Source organism: Sphaerodactylus townsendi, linkage group LG01 (assembly GCF_021028975.2).
Source record: "Sphaerodactylus townsendi isolate TG3544 linkage group LG01, MPM_Stown_v2.3, whole genome shotgun sequence".
NCBI lineage: Eukaryota > Metazoa > Chordata > Lepidosauria > Squamata > Sphaerodactylidae > Sphaerodactylus > Sphaerodactylus townsendi.
In genome coordinates this window covers 120,171,804-120,180,024 of record NC_059425.1, presented here as the reverse complement: position 1 = coordinate 120,180,024, position 8,221 = coordinate 120,171,804, and positions in this window count along the sequence as shown.

Here is an 8,221-nt window from a genome sequence, read left to right as displayed (position 1 = left end):
TTACCGGGATGGTTTCTGGTTTAAATATTCACTCTACTGCCAAAAAACTAATATTTTTGTTAACGAACACTGATGACAGTACATTTCTCATAGAATCTCTTTATGTGATCTGGCAGTGAAGAAAATAAGGTCCAGTGTGTTTGCTAAGAGAACAGTCTTAGAGCTGATTTTTGATTATGTTTTATTGGTATATTGCTGTATATTTTACACATTTTAGCCATATGTAGCTGTATATTTTGCTTGAGATTAGTGTACATTTTATTGGTATATTATTGTATATTTTAATTTATCATGTGTATTCATAGTGTTTTTAAAATATAATTTTATTGATTTTTATTGGTTTTTTAACATCTACAACAACAAAAAAGGAAAACATAGAAAGAGAAAGACACCAGTGATCCAGACACCCTATTTTACTTACACAACAGAGGTTAATACTACATAAACATACTACATATACTACAACTTGCATGCCATACCTAGCTATTGATCTTATCCATCACATTTCTTCATTGTTTATTAAACATCTAGCTCAACCATCTAAGTTCCTTATTTATCTTAAACTTTTTCTAACATATCAACATACAATTTGAGATTTTTAACATAAATTCTCCTTTCCCTTCCTTACCCCCCTTCACTTAATCATATATCTGAATTTACCCTCCTAACTTATTTATCATTAGTCTCCAATATGCCCATTTTCTTCCCCTTTTGCTAAATCATTGATTGATTGTAGGGGTGAGCCCGCGAACCCAGCAGAACCGCAGATAGAGCGCATGGAATGCCTGTGCCAGCTGCGGCCTTCTGGGCGCACACGCTCCCCCACCCCCCGGTCCCCCGTGAGTCACAGGTCATGAACTACCTGAATCACAGTCACCAGGTGTCCCTGACAAAGGGACAAAAGGGCTCTTGCCCCCAGGTATGGCTTAGACCCAGACGCGGACGCTTCCTCCTGCACGTAGCAGCCCCATGAGATAATGCATCACATGATGATCTCCCGCTCTCCCGCTCTCCTGCCTATTCACCTCCTTTACACGCCCCCAGAGAAACCCTAATAAAAGGTGCCAGGGACTAGCACACGGCAGAGTAGCCAGGCCCACGGATCAGAGCTATCGGATCCAAGGACCGCGCTTCCTGCTGCTGGCTCTCTCCACCGGATGATATCACCGCGTCTCGCCTCTTCCTTGCGACCCCCGCGGGCCGACTTCATGCTGGTGCCGAAACCCGGGAATCTCCAACCTCCGCCCGCTTACCGTCGCCTGGAATAGGCCCCCTCGGTGCACCGTCGTCCGCTGGATCTGCTCATCCTCGGACCCGCGTTCTAGGACCCTCTCTCGTCCGACGAACCACTGGTAAGTATGGGAGCTTGCCAAAGCACTGCTTATGACAAACACGTCCGCTAGCTGAAAACGCTGATGAAAAGCGCCAGAGTCCCAGTAAAGAAAAGGGATCTGCGCAAATTGGTTGGGGAGATTGATAGGCAATGCCCATGGTACCCTGAGAGGGGGACATTGAATCTTAAGGACTGGGAAAGCATCCGGCGCACTCTGCACGAGGAGCCTCGCGCGCCGATGCCACTGCTACTGACGTGGAGGCAATGTTACGTCACCATCAGTCTGCAGGTCTGTGGTCTCTCTGCCATAGATGTCCCTCCTTTCGACCCTTCACCTACAATTTCACCCCTGGAATATTCTCTCTCTACTAAACCGGACGCCTGTCCTCCTCTTGTTTCGCTCGCTACCTTGCCTCATTCAAACTCTCCCGCTCGCACTCTCGAGGCCCAGCTGCCTCCTCCTCTCGCTCTGCCTTCTGCTCCGCTTCCCCCTTCCACTTCTGAAGCCACCGCACCTCCGTCAGTGCCACGTAATGGCGCGGGTTTCAAAACTCTAGCAGAACGCATCAACCACGATCTGCTGAGAAAGGAAACACTGACGGAAGACGAAGCTGACCTCCTCGCTCTCTGCCCCGTCCACTTCACTGATCATGTTGATGGCGATGGCAACATTCAGCGAGTTGTCGAGTATCGCCCCATAGGCTATAATGTTCTCACCGAGCTCCGTAAAGCAATACGGGACGTGGGGATTACGAGCCCCTATGTGAGAGGCATGCTGGAAGCGGTCATGCGGAATCACCTAATGGTTCCGGAGGACTGGAAAACAACCTTCCACATGCTCTTGAACCCTGCGCAATATATAGTCTGGGAAAGCGAGTTCCGCCAGCAGTGCATAAGCAGAGGAGCTGCCTCCGGTGGCGCCTATACCGGAGAACAGCTCTACGGCTGCGGAAACTTCACCAATCCCAATGCGCAGATCGTCCTACCAGAGGCCACCCTTACGGTCGCCTTCTTGGATTGCTTTTTACAAAGCGCTTTTGAAGTTGCACCCCATATCGGACGACCATCCCAAAGCTTCTCCAATAATCGGCAGAAGCCCCAGGAGCCTTATGCTGAGTTCCTGAACAGGCTCCAGGAAGCCCTAAAGAGACAAGTTGACAACGAAGTGGCCCAAACCGAGCTCCTCATGCGCCTCGCTAAGGAGAATGCCTCCGCCAAGTGCCGCAGAGCGATCACGAGCCTAGGGAAGAACCCCGAACTGGCCGACATGCTTAAAGCTTGCCAGGATATTGGGTCTTCCGCACACCAGGCCAGTCTCTTAGCCGCAGCACTCTCCTCCACCAGGGGACAGCCCCCGGGTGAGTGCTTCAACTGCGGCAAGCAGGGACATTTCCGGAAGGATTGTAGGTCGCCCGGCGGGGGGGCCTACAACCCTGACAAAGGGGGGTCCGCCCCTAGAAGGCGACGACCCCCGGGAAAGCCCAAGACCAAATGCCCCTTGTGCCAGAAAGGCTTTCATTGGAGGAGCGAATGCAGGTCGGGAAACTCGCACCCGGGCCTCTCCCCGGCCCAGGAGCAAAGAGGGGAGTACTGAAGCAGCCCTGAGAACCGAGGCCTGCACCGCAACAACCCAGACCACCTCCTTCTAATGGTATCTCTCTCACCTGCACCCAACCTCTTTCCCTCAAGTTCCCCCATGAGATCCTCGTTGCTCCAACCCAGTACAGCAATCCCATTCCCTTGGAAGCTGTCGGATTGGTCTTGCCTAAGGCCTCCGCCGCTGAGCAGGGGTTGTTAGTTATTCCAGGGGTCATTGACTCCACACACCAGGGAGCCATTCACATCCAGGTGTGGACAAACATCCCGCAGGAACTGCCCAGAGGAATCAGCTGCGCACAGCTGATCCTCTTGCCCCACGCACTGCCTGCCGCCGATTCAATAAAGGCCATGAGCCCAGGTAACCATCAAGGCGCAGCCGGCACCACCGTAGTGCCGGTGGAAATGCCCATCGGTAGCTCCCGTCCATACTTGGAGCTCACCATAGAAGGGTATCCGTTCAAGGGGCTAGTGGACACTGGCGCCGGCGTAACCATCATCAGAGCAGCCGAGTGGCCTGATCAGTGGCCAACCGAGGCTTGCCTGCGCATCTGGGGGGTGGGGGGAAAGCAGACCGCGAGACGGAGCATCCGCCCGCTCACGGTCAGCAGTCCGGGACTTGAGCGGCAGCTCACAGTCTGCCCCATTGTTTTGGATATCCATGTTAACTTGTGGGGAAGGAATCTTATGAGCCAGGTCAAAACGACCTTAGTCTGGGATGGATAAGCCTACTCCCACCGCTCTCCCTCTCACATGGATCACCGAGACCCCCGTTTGGGTGGAACAATGGCTGCTGCCCAGAGAACAGCCAGCGGCTGGCCATGTTGAGATCCCCACCTCCCAACCCTGACTGTGTTCCCTCTCCTATCTCCTTCTATCTTTCAACCAGCAAAGGCGGGAGGGCCAGATGACTGGCTAGTTCTCCCTGGAGTAAAATCTGGGCCCGTCTTGGTACCGCAGCACTTCCAAGACAGGCCCCAGGTTAAAAAGGGGCTGCCGCCATTATGCCCCTAATAACCAAACCTGCTTGGGTTGTGGTTGCCCAGCGCCTGGCAGCTGTATCAATACAATGTCCAAGGCCAGGCGCTTAGCCGAAACCGCCCCTTAAGGAGTGGTTTCGGTGGGCAGCATTTCCCCAAGATGCTCAACTGCAATCCCAACATCCGAGCACCCCATTTCGATCAGCCTCCGTGGTCACGGTGAGTATTCTCTAACCTCATTATGAGACCTCTCCCTGCCTTTTGTCTTTAAAATTGACCCCCCTTTGTGTAATTACTTCCTGCCCAAGTGCACTCTCTTCTGTGCAACACCTTCGAAGTTCATTGTTCTGCAGAAATTAAGTATGCATACCCACAATCCCCTAAGAGTCCGCCTGCCCTCCCGGGAGGCTCGGACCATTGCCTCGTCGCGTCCTTATGACGCTCCTGAAGCCAACGCTCCATAGGGGCCGCTTGCCCTTTCGCCACTCCTGTCACAAACCCTACAAACCCTGCGCTCCTGGCGTTCAAAATTGCCAAGCGATCGTTGAACGAGCCAACCGCACCTTCAAAGAAGTTTTAGCCAAACAAACTAAAGAAAGGGGAGTAGGTGGCCCCCCCAATTTAGGTCTCATCCAGCAGACCGTATCAAAAGTGCTATTCACTATCAATCACCTAAACTTGCTCGCCCTACCCTCTGGGCAACAGCTCACCCCCATGGAGAGGCACAGACCGGGCCTGGCGGGGCCCGTCCCCTCTCATAACCTGGGGAAGGGGGTATGCTTCAGTCCTTCTCCCTACAGGTCCCCTGTGGATTCCAGCTCACCATGTCCGGCCAGCCCATGGAGTGGCACCAGAAGGAAACCAACCCCATCCTGGAGATGGAGCGGATCTCCCTGGAGGACCCTGCCCTGCTGCCTCGGCGGATCAGCCGCCAGCGCCAGAATGGTCCGAGGACCCGGATGACCTGGGGGGACGTCAAGGCAATGACCAGCCAAACTCGGGAGCTGCTGCAACAGCATGGCTGCCCTGAGACACCCGAGGATCTCTGCGTTGCCATCTTTGCGGTTATTACTGCAAATTCCACAGTCACAATCATCTGCTTTGCTCTGCTGCCTCCTGCCGCGACAATCAGTCACCCCCTCTTGGATCTTAATCAAGCCAACATCTGGGAGTGGTTCGCTGCCGCTGCCAACGTCTCATCCCTCTGCTTGGGCCAGTATCTGGGGGTGGGAAGTTTGCTGAGCTCCTGCCTGCTCCCCGTCTGCAAAGCCCCTGGAGACTTCCTAGAGGAGTCTGGCCTGAGCCCCTTCATGAATGCCTTGTCCATCAGGTATTCTGTGAGCGCTGACTGGGGACCCGTCATCCAGACCCTCCCAGCCGGTGATCTCTCCCTCATCACCAAGACTGTCGCCAACCACGAGTCCAATACTTGTGCCCGCATCATCAACGTGGCGGGAGCACAAGCTGGCTCGAGCCCTTTCACTTGGCTCAAGCTAATTGGAATCCGTACACACATGGGAGGACATTCTCCCTGTGTATGGGGAACATCCTGCTCCCTAAAGGTTGGTTCGGGACTTGGCGGGAAAGAACCCCAACTACATCCCCTCCTGTCTTTCTGCCGGGACTCTTTTAAGGTGTCTCAGTCGGGCCACCATCGTTTTCACCGCAGGCTCCACCTCGGGAGTCTTTAAGCGCCGGGCTGTCGCCTCCACCTTCCCTCTCGGGATCCGGCCTGCCGGAGCGACGCGAAAGGTTGCCCTCTCCGAGGCAGAGTACGCCTCCCTCAAGCGACTCCTCCCTTGTGGGAAAGTCCCCGGACTTGCTTCCTACAACGCTTAAGACTATCGTCCGCTAATGCGCTCTTGCTAAGTCCATTAATTCCACCTCAGTTGCTCTGGATGTTCTGGCCCTCGAAAGCAGCAGGAACTCACAATGACTTTAGATAATCGTGCCGCCTATAGATTACTTGCTGTTATTGCATCACCAAGGTTGTGAGAGAATAAAATAATATGTGCTGTTTTAATCTTCCGGAGCAATTCCCATTTGATTCATATGAAAGTGCATGAGTTGCAAGAGATCGTGTCTAATCTGAAATATGATGTATTGCCTCATTGGTGGTCAGCCCTTTGGAGCTGGCTGCCAGGGGGATGGTTAAGCGCTATTGTACAATTCTTCATTATTTGATTTTCGTGGCGCTTTGTCGCCGATTCTTGCCCCTTGTTCAATGTATCTCTACTTTTGCCTGTAATGTGTGCAGGAAACCCTTTGACTTCCCCTTGCGTAAAAACCAGGTTCTCATGTTGCACATACCGGGCTCAACCAAAGCTTGAGCGAAGTTCCTGGGGAGGCAAGCGCTCCCCTAAATTCGTCCTCCCAGCTAATTCGGGTTCCCCGCTTCTAAAACGTTAGAAATGGGAGATGTAGGTGAACCCGCTGAACCCAGCAGAAACCGCGAGGATAGAGCTGTCGAGATGGAAATGCCTGTGCCAGCTGCGGCCTTCAAGACACGCTCCCCCACCCCCCGTCCTCCCCCCCCCGTGTGAGTCACAGGTCATGAACTACCTGGAATCACGGGTCACTCAGGTGTCCCTGACAAAGGGACAAAAGGGCTCTTGCCCCCAGGTATGGATTAGACCCAGACGCGGACGCTTCCTCCTGCACGTAGCAGCCCCATGAGATAATGCATCACATGATGATCCCCGCTCTCCTGCTCTCCCGCTCTCCTGCCTATTCACCTCCTTTACACGCCCCCAGAGAAACTCTCCTGCACAAAGTGCTGTGCCAGGGACTAGCACACGGCAGAGTAGCCAGGCCCACGGATCAGAGCTATCGGATCCAAGGACCGCGCTTCCTGCCGCTGGCTCTCTCCACCGGATGATATCACCGCGTCTCGCCTCTTCCTTGCGACCCCCATGGGCCGACTTCAATTGATGTTACAGAACATTTTTATTTAAGGTCTTTTAAAATTTTCTTGAAGATCTCTTTGGCACTCATTATTGAAGTAATTCTTAGTTGTCCCTTGTAAGTGGAGAAAATGCCTTCCCATCTGTCAGGCCTGAGCCTGTCAGTTGTTGGGTGGCAGACATTGCAAAGGGGGGATGGTTTATTATTGCTTTGTACTCTGCAGATGTCAAGTACTCTCTCCCTCCTTCCGAAGATGGCCTTGGCAGCCTGGAAGACCTGAAGACTCTCGAGGGGAGTGTGAACTGTTCCCAGGCTTGTAGTGCTTTATAGTGAGAAATGTATGAGCCATTTGGCTAAGGGGGGGATATAGGCAGTAGGTTTGAGTGGGAATCCTCAGATTCATCTTTGCTTCATGTTGTCTTTTCTTATCAAAATAAAGACTTTAGAACAAATCTACAATTTCTGTTATTTTCGGACCCGATGTCTGACACCATCTGAGCCACGAAAATCTTATCTTTTTCTTAAAATGCACACTAGAAATGCATAATTTTTCCTTTTCTGAAGGACTCTTAAAGACATCTCCTTCATGACAATGACATTGTCTTCTATCTTGATTGTTGATTTCCTGTGTATTTCCAGAATCTGATCTGGAGTGGAAATAAACAATGTCTCCACATAATCTTTTAACTTTTGGGTTCTTTGATATGATACCATTTCTTCATCTTTCATCTTCAAATAATTGGCCAGAACTGAGGCAATTTTCTTGTCTAACTTCTCTTTTGCTGGATTTGGGTCCTGTGATACCTTTCTCAGTCTCAAGGACTTCTCTTTGATTTGATATTACAATCAAAGAATGGTTAAATCATATATTTTAACGTCCAGTTGTACAGATTTCAGGTATGAAAAAAGCTGAAAGAAACATATTAATATGGGGGTTCAACTGTTTTTGAATTTATCAAAAATTTGGGGGGATTTTATACCCAAATCTGAAAAATGTTTTTGTTATTGTTTTTTGTACACTTCTTCCTATAAATATGGGGAAAAGAATTGATCTTGAACATCTTATTTCACAAAACAGGTCACAGAGTCCAGTGTTACAGCCCAGGATCTGTATAGGTATCTGGTGCCTTTAATGGCCTGGCCTAGAACATAGGTGAAGAAACTCAAAAAGCCACACCCTAGACCTAAAGTAAAGATGCTGGGGGAAAAGTAACTTAATCAGATTCCTAACCAGAAATGGTGTTATGTTGTGAAATGCTGCTTTGAATTCTCCATCCTTCAAATGCTCCCCCACAACTCAGAGCTGAGCTGGCAATGCCACACCAGGTCATAGTTTTCTTCTTAAGTCTACCTCCAATACAAAGGAGACAACATGCTTCCTTAAAAACTTGTACTATGATCCAGGTTC